The sequence below is a fragment of the Ursus americanus genome, chromosome 23 (genome assembly GCF_024610735.1).
Source record: "Ursus americanus isolate L20-20 chromosome 23, mUrsAme1.1.p, whole genome shotgun sequence".
NCBI classification, from domain to species: domain Eukaryota; kingdom Metazoa; phylum Chordata; class Mammalia; order Carnivora; family Ursidae; genus Ursus; species Ursus americanus.
In genome coordinates, this window is record NC_142149.1 from 18,612,868 (window position 1) to 18,624,928 (window position 12,061).

Here is a 12,061-nt window from a genome sequence, read left to right on the forward strand (position 1 = left end):
CAGAGGATTAAATTATTCTCTACGGGCTTAGAATAATGTCTGGCACTTAGTAAGCTCTCAACAAATGTCAGCTATTTCTATTTTACTTATAACATTCCCCCTCATAGCGGAGAATGTCCATCTTCCCGGCCAGAAGATACTCTACCCACAGAAGGATCTCCATGAACGTGTGTTGAGTGAACAAATGAGGAAGGACGAGGCTGGCACGTCAGGTGTGAGCTCTCAAAAGAGTCACTGCTGGTGGTGCTCAAGAGGGTCCCCTGGGGTTGACCCCAACAGCGCCCAGTTCCCCGTTTGGTCCCAAGGAAGAGCCACTCAGGCACAGGGGCTTCTCATCTCTCTGACTCTTGGCTGTTCTTTAAGGCCAGTTTCTCAAGTGTCTCCAGCTGCCTGGCCTCCCCCATGTAGGTGCAGGAAAGAGGAGGGGAGCACCACGCACCCCACTCGAACCCCTTCTTTATAGGTGGCGGAGGACAGGCCAGGGCTGACTCCAGCGACATGGTGGCTGAGCCCTGCTCTGGGAGAAGCTGTCACTTCTCATCCTGTGGCCTTAGGATCTGGCTTGTGGCCACGGGCAGGGCTCTTCCCCAAGGATTCTAAAATGTGCTTCTCCATCTCATCCGTAAGTCTGGCTTCGGGGAAGTAAGAGCACGGTGTTATTTGGAGCCCTTTCTTCCCCTCACACCCCCTCGCACAGGTTCCCCATTCCTCCCTAGTCCAGGGGGCTCTGGGAAGAAGCTTGGAACTGGAGCCAAAGCCCCCCCCCCTTTGTCACCTAACTCTCCACCCCACCCCCGCTCAGCTCAGGGGAAGATACACCCACAAAGGTCCTTCTCGGACTCCTGGGGAGGGTTCATGCTGGGAACATGGATCATGGCTGCCTTTGCCCCTGACTTGCCCAGAGATACTTGGCGCCCTCCCTTGGGCTGCCCCACCTTCCGTATGGACTCCTACTCTCTGAATTAGGTCCTCCATCGACACTTTAGAGGAAGGTTTGGTGAACTTTCTCTGTCAAGGGACAGAGGGGAAATAACGTAGGCTTTGAGAGTCACACATACCATCTTTCCTGCAGCTGCTCAACTCCTCTGTTGAGCACAAAAGCAACCGGACAATATGGAAACCAGTAAGCATGAGTGCGTCCCAATAAAACTATTTATAGACACTAAAAGTTGAATTTCTTGTATTTTTCGTATGTCCCTAATGTTTTTCTTTTGATTTTCTCCAATCACGGAAAAAGGTAAGAACCCTTTGGAGCTAATGCACCATACAAAAACAGGCATTGCACCCGACTGGGCCCACAGGCCAGTTTCCCAGGCCTTGCTTCAGAGACTCCAGTCCTTCTGCATCTCCCCCAAGAACATTCCCTGGCCACAAACTCAGTTCCACGAACTTATCTTCAATTCAGCTTCTGCAGGCTGTTTGCAAAGCCCTGACTCTTCCAGGGGCTGGACTGGGCAGCAAAAGGGGTACAGAAAAGCAGTGGGGCCCCCAGGAGCTTTGAACCCAACAAGACAAGTCCAAGGAGGAAGGTCAGTGTCATGAGAGAGACCATACCTCGTCCAATGAATAAGTTCTGGCAACGTGCTTGGCAAACTTGGAGGAGAGGAACCAGTTTGCTGGGGGGAGAAATGTACCAAGAAAGACTTCAGGGAGGAAATGACATTGGAGATGAACTTGCGGGAATGGGAACTCTAGGAATGAATTGGTCACCCCTAGTCTTTCTTCCTCCACACAAAGGCCTTTGCACAAAAACATTGTGACCCGCTAGCTATTCCCTTGGCTTCATACCCATAATGCCATCACCAGACGGTGGGCTCCTCAGGGCATGGCTAGGGACCTAACTCATTTCTGAGCCTCTGGCCCCCAAGAACACGTTTTTTGCACAAAGTGTATTGTAGTAAATGTTTGTTGAGATTGAATTGAGGTTAGGGTTGGGAGAGAGGATGACAAAGATTTTTTTTCCTATGATTTTATTTATTTATTTGAGAGAGAGAGAGAGAAAGTGGTAGGGAGGGGCAGAGGGAGAAGGAGAGAAAATCTCAAGCAGACTTCAGTGGAGCAGGACACAGGGCTCGATCTCACAATCCTGAGATCACGATCTGTGCCAAAATCAAGAGTCAGACGCTTAACCGACTGTGCCAGCCAGGTGCCCCAAGGATGACAAAGATTTGATGGAAATTGAACCAACTAGGTTGTGTTGTTCCCTCTGTTTCCTCCAGCTCCCCGGGCCCCAGAAAGGCACTTCCCAGGGAACACACCAGCTGTCTTGGCCACAACCTAAGAGTCTCAGAGGAGACTCCTCATTCTGGAAAAATTACCGCAGCCTTCTGACTTCTTGAAGATGAGAAGGGAAGCGGCAACTATTATAATCTGTGTGTACACACACACACACACGCACACGGGGACCCAAATCCTCCCTCTACGACAGCCACCTCCTGCCTCTTTACTGGACCCCCCACTTCTCTGTTAAAAAAGGTGGAGTCCCTTAGACATCCCAATACCCACAGCAGACTGGGCTCTGGGGGCCTCAAAGCTAACTCCCCTAGAATCCAAACAAGCCCGGCCACCACGACCCAGGGAATGAAACAGGTCACTCCCTCGAAGCCGGCAAACCAGAACCATGGCTCAACAAGTACTACTGTGCCCAAGCAGCATGCGGGAGAAGTGCAGGGAATAGTCAGGATGGGCTGGAAGGAGCCCTCTCCCCCTACCCCTACACCTCCTGCTTTCTCCTCCTCGCCCTGGCCACCAGAGCTGACTGATCTCCCTGAGAAGAGTTCTCAGGTGACTGGGACTCAGCCCCTCCCACCATGGGTACCCTTGACCCCGAAGCTAGCCCACCACTGCCCACAGGCCGTGCTGCCTGTCCAGAAACATCAGAGCCTGAAGTGGAGGAGGCAGTGAAGTGAGGGTGTACCAGGAAAAGGGGACAGCCACAAGGACCTCGCGCACGCCCCTATGTGCCCAGACATACGGAGAGACTGGAAAATGGCTTGTTAACTTGGCAATGACTACACATTATCTCTAGTCCTCTCACTCCTATGAGGTCATTGAAATCCAGAGCCAAGGGAGATCTTATCCCCATGGTACAGATGAGGAAACTGATGTTCCGAGAGATTGCTTGACTCACCCAGATCACGAAGCCAATCGGAGGCACAACCAGGATTTGGACCCGGGCCCGTCTACCTCAAAACCCATGTCGGTAACACCAGAGTCAGTCTAAGACTGTGCCTTGGGCTCCAGCAAAGCAGAAGCACCAATATTTTATTCTTTTAAATACTTAGGTGTTGGGGCACCTGGGTGGCTCCGTTGGTTGGGCGGCCGACTCTTGGTTTCAGCTGGGGTCGGGATCCCAGGGTCCTGGGATCAAGCCCTGCATCAGGCTTGGCACTCAGCTGGGAGTCTGCTTGAGGTTCTCTCTCTCCCTCTCCTTCTGCCCCTCCCCCCATGGTACGCACACGTACGTACACGCTCTTTCTCATAAATAAATTAATCTTTAAAAAATGAATAAATAGGGACTCCTGGTGGCTCAGTCTGTCAAGCGTCTGTCTTCAGCTCAGGTCATGATCCCGGGGTGCTGGGATCGACCCCACATTGGGCTCCTTGCTCAGCGAGGAGCCTGCTTCTCCCTCTCCCTCTCTTTCTGGCAAATAAGTAAATAAAATCTTAAAAATAAATAATAAATAAATAAGTCCATACATACTTTGGTGTTGGTAATCAGGATAAAAATCAGACCTTTCTGGACTTCCTCTAAGTTATTCTGGGGTTTCTATTGTTTGTATTTTAATTGCGTGGCAGGTGAGACAATGGCATAACTATCTTAACAGTACACAGAACAGCCTCCAGAAGTTCAAGTCCAGCTGCATGAATTGCTTCTCGAACTACCCGTTCTCGGGTTGTGCCAGGCTCTGTCGGGATGAAGTTTCTTTGGCTCGTGATGCATTCAGGCCTCGGTGCTCACAGTTTCACACCGTTTGCGTAAACAAAGGAGAGGAGATTGCTGTTTGGTGTGTGAGGTCTGTATTTATCGTATGGAGGGAGGTATGCGTGGTCTGTGTCCCCAAGAGCACAGCAGAAACGGAACATCTTGGCTGCCTCTAGGAAGGCCAACTGGGTCGCCAGGGGAGAGATCATAAAATCTCACCAGAGACTATTCTGTGACTTTGGAATTTTGGTTTTTTTTTTAAGATTTTATTTATTTATTTGACAGAGAGACAGTCAGCGAGAGAGGGAACACAAGCAGGGGGAGTGGGAGAGGAAGAAGCAGGCTCATAGCAGAGGAGCCTGATGTGGGGCTCGATCCCATAACGCCGGGATCACGCCCTGAGCCGAAGGCAGAGGCTTGACTGCGCCACCCAGGCGCCCCTGGAATTTTGTTCTATGTGGATGTCTTACCTATTCAAATAAACAAATAAGGGCTTTACAACGTTTACAACCTCGCTTGAAGCAAAAACAACATAAAATGTGAATTCAGTAACTTCTGTTTTCAACGCCGCCGACCCACCTGGGACCACAACACAAAGGTCTGGTTACCGCCTCACAGCAAGGCAGAGAGACCAACACAGAGAACCAAATGCATTTTAAAATCTCACCAAATGGGATTCATGCGGAATAAGGATCCATCCTGGAAGTCAGGAAAGCGAGAGGCAGGAAAACGGGCAGAGAAGAGATCTGGTACCAACTAGGGAGGCGGGGAAAGGGGCTCCGGAGGCCAAGCCCCTCCCAGCATGAGTTTGCACTGAGGGTGGGTGGGGAGAAGGGGGAGACATTTAAAGACAGAGGAGCCCATCGGTGATTCCTGCCCTTGAGATACACCAGGAAGTCAAAATAGGGGAAGAAGGTGGAGCCTTGGAGAACCAGCCCCTCACCCATTTCTGGAACTTCAGGGGACCCTTCGCCAATCTGAGACTTGGTTTCTTTGTCTATAAAATGAAAGGTTTGGCCCAGAAAGATCTCCAGGTGCCTCACAGCTCTAATATTCTCTGATTTGATGGCTGCAGCCTTCTGCAAACGTGCATAAAATAGATGAGTTTTAAGCAGTAGTAAAAACAAAACTGAAAATCAGATTTATCATTTTAATTAAATATACTTTACACTCTCAATTTCTAGGGAACAAAATGCTACCCCCCCCCATCAGTTTTCCCTTCGTGGGAGACATTCATGGCTGATGCACAATTTAAGAAAATGCCGAACCGCCCCCTAAGAAGATCCACAATTAACAAGACCCTAACAGGTATTTCTTATCAGGAAAGTGGGACTTGAAGGGGGGGAAAAAGAACATAAAAAGGAAATGTCGGGGAGGGGAAGATCAGGTGGGGTCAGGGTAGAGAGGACAGGGACTGCTAAGAACAGCTTGCTTTTGTCTCCTCTCTCCCCTCAGAAGCCGTAGTTCACCCTAGAAACTGGGTGGAGCTTGGATGGGACTCAGGAGCGAGGCGTTTGGTCCCAGCCCTGGTGACATAAGGCAAACTGCTCCCTGAACTTTGGAGGGCTCAGCTGTAAAATGGAACTAAAAGCACCAACTTCAAGGAGTGCTAGGCAAATGTAAGAGAACGTATCTGCAAACGCTTAGGAAACCGCTGAAGCGTGAAGCGTGTGTGCAATCACCGCGTTTTGGAACCTCGAATTGGGATCCAGGATGCCTGGTCCCCTCTGATGAGGTACTGTGTCCTCTTAGCATGCGTCCCCCTACTAGTCCTTCCTCCCTGCCACACACTCTCCACCCAGGCACTTGGCCCCACGGAAGAGCAAAGAAAGCAAAGCCTCACCCAGGGGGGAGTGTCATTTCCTGGGCTCCGGGCTCCACCATCCCCAGCCCGTAAATTAACAAATGTGGTTGTAAATTACCAGATAACTCTGGGCTGGGGTCCCCCGTGGGATGGATGAGAATCAACAGGAGAACTAAATCTACAACGGGGGGTCCCTGAGTCACAGGGGAGCCCCCTCCCCACACCCTAGGGGCGGTCAGGGGCTGGGGGGTTGGTGACAGAGGAGTTTCTGTTGTGAAAAACAAAAACACTCAGAAATAAAACCGGGAATGCCCACGGCCACCACTCTTCCCCCCAAAACAGTCCAGAATGAGTCAAGAACCCAGGCTTCTGCCAGCTGTGGCTTTCCCTGCCCCAGCCTTAGCGAGTCGGGGCATCCCCTCAGTTGCCCATTATTCGTGATGACAAGAGCAAATATAGACACTCTCAGAGAACAGAGGAGAGACTCAGTGAAATAAACGGTGTTCGGTCTTTAAAGAGAGCAATTGCCTTTGCTTGGGAGAGCCCCGCCCAGCGGGAGCTGAGGTCCCTCATCATTCAAGTCTACACTTAATTAAAAAGGGGAGCATTCTGGACTCTGCCCAATTGGCACCAATTCTATTCTAATCCTTCAGGCTGCTGACATTTGTCTGTTTGTCTCTCTTTGACAAAAAGCGGGGTGGTGGGAATCAAAAGACAAAAAGAATCTTCTTTCCCGCAGCTTTCAGACAGGGCCTGAACTTGAGCTGAGGCAGTAGGTCTGTAAGTAGAGGGCTGCAAGTTCAGTTAGTACGGGAAGACACAGAACAGGACAAGGAAGGTTTTGCATTTGGGGGGAGTCCCGAGTGGCTACAGGCAGCGAATATGAAAAGCTGAAGTCACCAACACCTTCTAAAAATAGAAATGACTCTCCTCGGGGCACAGTTGGTCTCTCTTTGGCCTTCCAGACTCTTGCCAGCATGAGGCTCAACCTTTTGCCCTGGGACAATATTCCAGATGAAAGGCGGACACATGTATTCCGCCTTGTTTAAAAATACTGAAAGGCTAGGGGCGCCTGGCTGGCTCAGTCGGTAGAGCATGTGACTCTTGCCCTCAGGGTCATGAGTTTGAGCCCCACGGTGGGTGTAGAGTAGCGTTTACTGAAAAATAGATATAAAAAACAGGGGCGCCTGGGTGGCTCAGTCGTTAAATGTCTGCCTTCGGCTCAGGGAGTGATCCCAGGGTCCTGGGATCGAGCCCCACGTCGGGCTCCTCCGCTGGGAGCCTGCTTCTTCCTCTCCCACTCCCCTGCTGTGTTCCCTCTCTCACTGGCTGTCTCTCTCTCTCTGTCAAATAAATAAATAAAATCTTTAATATATATATAACAAAACAATATACATATATTGGGGCTCCAGGCTGGTTCAGTTGGTGGTGAACTCTTGATCTCAGGGTTTCAAGTTCGAGCCCCACCCTGGGGGTAGAGATTACTTAAAAAGAAAATCTTAAAAAAAAATATTTAAATGCTCTTCACTGGATTTCTGACAAGTTCTTATACAGCTCCCCAAAAGATTGCTCCCCAGGAGGAATCCTAAAATCAGCCCCTCCCAGGGATTGGCTTGGCCCCACGGAGATCGCTGTATCCATCCCTCTACTCCTGAGACTATCACAGCTGCCACACTGAGATGAGGGTCTCTCCCGGGGACTGGAACCTCCCACCTCAGATTCCTGACTGCCAGATCCATCTGCTCTAGGAAATCCGCCCCCCCTTCCTCCCTGGAGTCAGGCTGGCATGATCACCTTCTATTTCTCCCAAGGTTCTTGAGTATAACCCACCCCACAATACCCAAGAGAAAGACCGGTCTCCAAGGCCTCATCTTTTTCTTTTTTTTTTTTTTTAAGATTTTATTTATTTGGGGCACCTGGGTGGCTCAGTCAGTTAAGCATCTGCCTTCGGCTCAGGTCATGATCTCAGGGTCCTGGGATCAAGCCCCGGGTCGGGCTCCCTGCTCACTGGGAACCTTGCTTCTCCCTCTCCCTTTCCCTCTCCCTCTGTGTATGCACGCACGCACTCTCTCTCTCTGTCTCTCTCTCAAATAAATAAATAAAACAGAGAGAGTGTGTGTGTGAGCAGGCAGCAGGGGCAGAACGAGCAAGAATCCCAAGCAGACTCCATGCTGAGCACGGAGCTCAATACGGGGCTCGACCTCACAACCCTGAGATCACGACCTGAGCTGAAACCAAGAACCGACCCTCATGCAACTGCAGCACCCAAAGGGCCCTTCTAAGGCCTCACCTTTAGGACTTTCCTCCTGAGACAGCTCTCCTCTACAGGGTGCCCTCTGGAATTGAGCAAGACATCAGCTTCACCTGTACCTTTCCTCTTTAGCCCGACATGCTCCCGGCCAGCCGACTAGAAGGAGGGGTCTCTTTTCTGCGGGGTGTCAGGAAACGTCTCAGCTAAGTGGCAGGTAGAGATGAACAAGGGAAGCAGTTGCACACCACCCCCACCCAAGCACATCTCCCAAATGGTGCCTTTCCAACCATTTAGAAGGTAATAGATATTGGCAAGATATCTGTAAAGACATCTATGATGAAAGCCATTAGCACATGATTCTTAACCTGGAGGTGGGGGGGTCACAGTCCCGTTCTGTGACGACCCTGAAAAAAGCCATGGCCTCTCCCATCAGCAAAGTGCCTATATGAGTGCACACGCCAGTGCAGCCGCTGGCCTCCGCGGGTGCCCCACCCATGAACCCCGACTTCAGATGCCCTATGCTTTGGAGGGAGCAATGTAAAAGTGGGTCTGGGAGTCAAGGACAAAAGGAAGCCCGCGAGGAGCACTTTGTGTTTGGTGGTCCTGACCCACCCGTCCACGGGGACGACCCCACGGTTCCCCACCCCTACTGCCTGACCCTGTTCTCTGGTTCATTCCCCCTGGGGACAGATCTAGACTGGGAGCCCCTAAAGGGACATAGGACACCACTCGATCCTGTTTATCTCATCCATCTGGCCTTATCGAGCTGTCTCCCTGGGTTACCTCCTGAGTTCCACACTTTTTGCCATTGGGACTCTGAGCTCTTCCAGACACTGTGGAAGCCAGGCCTTTGAAGACATTTTGGGTTCCCTCACAGGTAGGCCGGACAGGTCACCCAGCGCCCCGCCACTACACTCTCTGAAGGCTGCCTGGGAAAGCCGGCCTCTCTGATGGCTGCTGGGCCTCCTTGTCTGACCCAGGTGCCTCTCCCGCCTCCTGGCAGGGCTCAGCCCAGCCCTCTGAGCAAGCCCCAGGCTGCTATTATAGGAATATTTGCATATCTAAAACCCACATTGGCATTTTATAACTTAGACTCCTGGGAAACAGGTCAGAGTCCAGCCCCAATGTACTAGAAAGAAGCATTTACCTGGGCAACCCCCTCCCAAGCTGTTTTGGGGGGACTACCGGGGAGTATGTTGTGCTTCGGCAAGGAAGCTGTGTGTCCGAGAGGGGACTGTGAACATCCTGAATCTGGGTGTGTCCACATGTCCGCGTCCTGGCTCAGAAGAGTCCTCCAGGGGTGCCTGGGTGGCACAGCGGTTAAGCGTCTGCCTTCGGCTCAGGGCGTGATCCCGGCGTTATGGGATCGAGCCCCACATCAGGCTCTTCCGCTATGAGCCTGCTTCTTCCTCTCCCACTCCCCCTGCTTGTGTTCCCTCTCTCGCTGGCTGTCTCTATCTCTGTCGAATAAATAAATAAAATCTTTAAAAAAAAAAAAAAGAAGAAGAGTCTGTGGCAAAAAGTCTGTTTGGGATGCCCTCCATCTGTTGAGTAGACACTTGGGATAGATGTGTGTTTGCAAGGCCTCAATCTGCCCATTTGTGAAGTGGACAAGACACCTCACAGGACCACTGTGAAAGTGGCGCGACTTACTCAAGTCAAGCACTGGACATGCTCAGGAAATGTTGCTTATCATGATGTGATTTCCGACAGAAACCTCTGGCCCCTCTATTCCTTCCTTTCCCTAACTATCTCGAGCCCTGGAAAAGGCTCGAATGTTCCCCCTGGAGATCACTGCTCTGAGCCTGGGTGTTGAATCAGAGGCCGGGTGACAGCAGGGGCAACAGCAGCGAGTGGCATTTTCTCTCACTCAGCCCGCATGCTAAGCCAAAGCCGGAAGAAGAGCAGGAGGAGGGGGTGGCTCTCAGCTGGGACCCCGGATGGGGAATAGAAAGGGAACACTTACTCTCCAGAGAGCCAGGGGCCTCCTAGAGAAATGCAAAAGCTCAAAACCAGAGGGGCACCCCTAAGAGAGTCTCTTCTCTGGAGTGCCCACTCTGGGACCCACAGGAATCTTCTTCATTGTCATGGAGACTACATCGGAAGAATCCTCTGTCCTCCTCCCCCACTTCTTTTGGCCCTGAGACACAAGCTCTTCCCTAAGCCGGTTCCATCCAGCCCAAAGCTGGGATTTGCTGGGGCTTGTCTCTCCTGCTTTGGGCAGGGTTCCTGCTAAGCTCGATTAATTTGGTCTTTATTGCACCTCTTCGCTGAACTAGTATTTCAAGGGACTCTCCTAAGCATGAAACAGCTGGGGGAAGGTTTTAAGAGACAAAAGAGACCTCCTCAGGACCTGGAGAGCTCTCCATGCTTCCGAACGACCATGAGGCAGAATGAAAGACATCTACAACAGAGATACAGGCGAGAATGTTGTGGGGTCCTTAAGGAACTGACTCAAGTTATCTGGAAGTCTTCCTGGAGGAGGGGGGCAGTAGACCTGCATCTCAAAGAATAGTTCCTCGGAGAAGAGAGAGAAGTTTATTTTCATCTGCCCACGATGATCTCCTGGAATTAACCCTAAATAAAATAAATAGCCCTAGGTGCTAGAGCTGTGGTGTTCGAGTCCCGGTTCTCACCTTGAGCGGCCTAAAGAGCTTACCAGTATCATTTCCTTCTCTGAAATGCCACTGCCTCATCTGTAAAGTGGAGGTGTTAGGTTAGACAGAATTTGGGGTTTGTTTATTACATAAACTCTCCGGCCAACGTGGGGTCCAAGCTCACAACCTGGAGATCAAGAGCCCCATGCTTTACCGACGGAGCCAGCCGGGCGCCCCAGGTTAGATGAATTTTGAAAGCAGCCCCAGCTGGCCTGGGGTTCGGCTAGTCTCTAGTGTGTATCCCAGATAGGCAGGGGGCAAAATCGGGCTCTCCTCAAAGGAGTGTATACACTGTAAACCCAGAGATTGTCTCTGAAAGAGGGCCTGGGGGACTTCATGTTCCGTGTACCCCCATGGCTACAGCCTACACAGCCCAGCTCTTATCGGGGGTCTGTCTTGGTCACAGCTGCCTGCCTGGCACCCAGCACTGTGTCTAGCACAGTAAATGTCTATTGAACGAACTGGTGAATGATCTTGGTGAATGATCAAGGAACCAGAGCCTGTGACCAGCTTTTTGGCTACACTGAACCAGTCCTACCCCCAGGTCATCAGATGCCTTGGGGCTTTTCTCCCTAAAACCCTATGTTTGCTCTCAGGATTAAGAGGAAAGATGGCTGAGAGGGAACTGCTCTTTCAGAGGTCCATGCGGGGGCCTCTGGCTTCTGCTGCAATCAACAAAAAGTGGGTCACAGACAGCTCTGCAGAGCAAACCCTTGAGGAAAAGCCCCGATTCCGTGCTCACTTACATTTATTGAGGGCCTACTGTGTATCAGTTGTTGTCACAAAGCCTTAATTCATTTAACTGTGGCCTCAAAGGGCTGTACAGGAGAATGTGGGAGATTGGGGGCTGTAAACCCCAGCTGCGCTGAGCTGCCGCAGCCAAGTCACCACCCCTCACTGAGTTTTCATTCTCAATCTCTGTAAAATGGAAACAATAGAATCCCTTCGCCAGGTTATGGGAATGAAACGAGCACGTGGAAGCGGAGCGCTTCATAAACGCTAGTTATTATTGTTCCTCCGGGCACAAGTCCGCTCGCCTCCCTGCAGGGCGCACACACAGACATGTTCACACTCCCACGTACACGCAGATGCAGAGACGTGTGCAGACGCCAGCCGGGCCAGCCCGAGGAGCTGGCCGAGCTTCACACCCAGGGACACCGCGGAGCCCCGCAACGAAGCCGTCGGGTCCTCGGCTTCGCTCCCTTTCTCTCAGCTCTTTATGAATGAACTCCGGCCGCCGAGGAGTTTATTTTTTTATGAATGGGAGCCCGAGCCGTGAATGAGGCCGGGAGCCAGCCCCTGCGTCCTGATTGGTCCTCGCGTCTGGGAAACTCCGCCCCCCAAGGCTCGGCCGGGCGAGTCTCCGGATTGGCGGGCGTGCCCGGCCCTGGGGTTTCATTCACAAAAGTCAATGAAACAAAGGG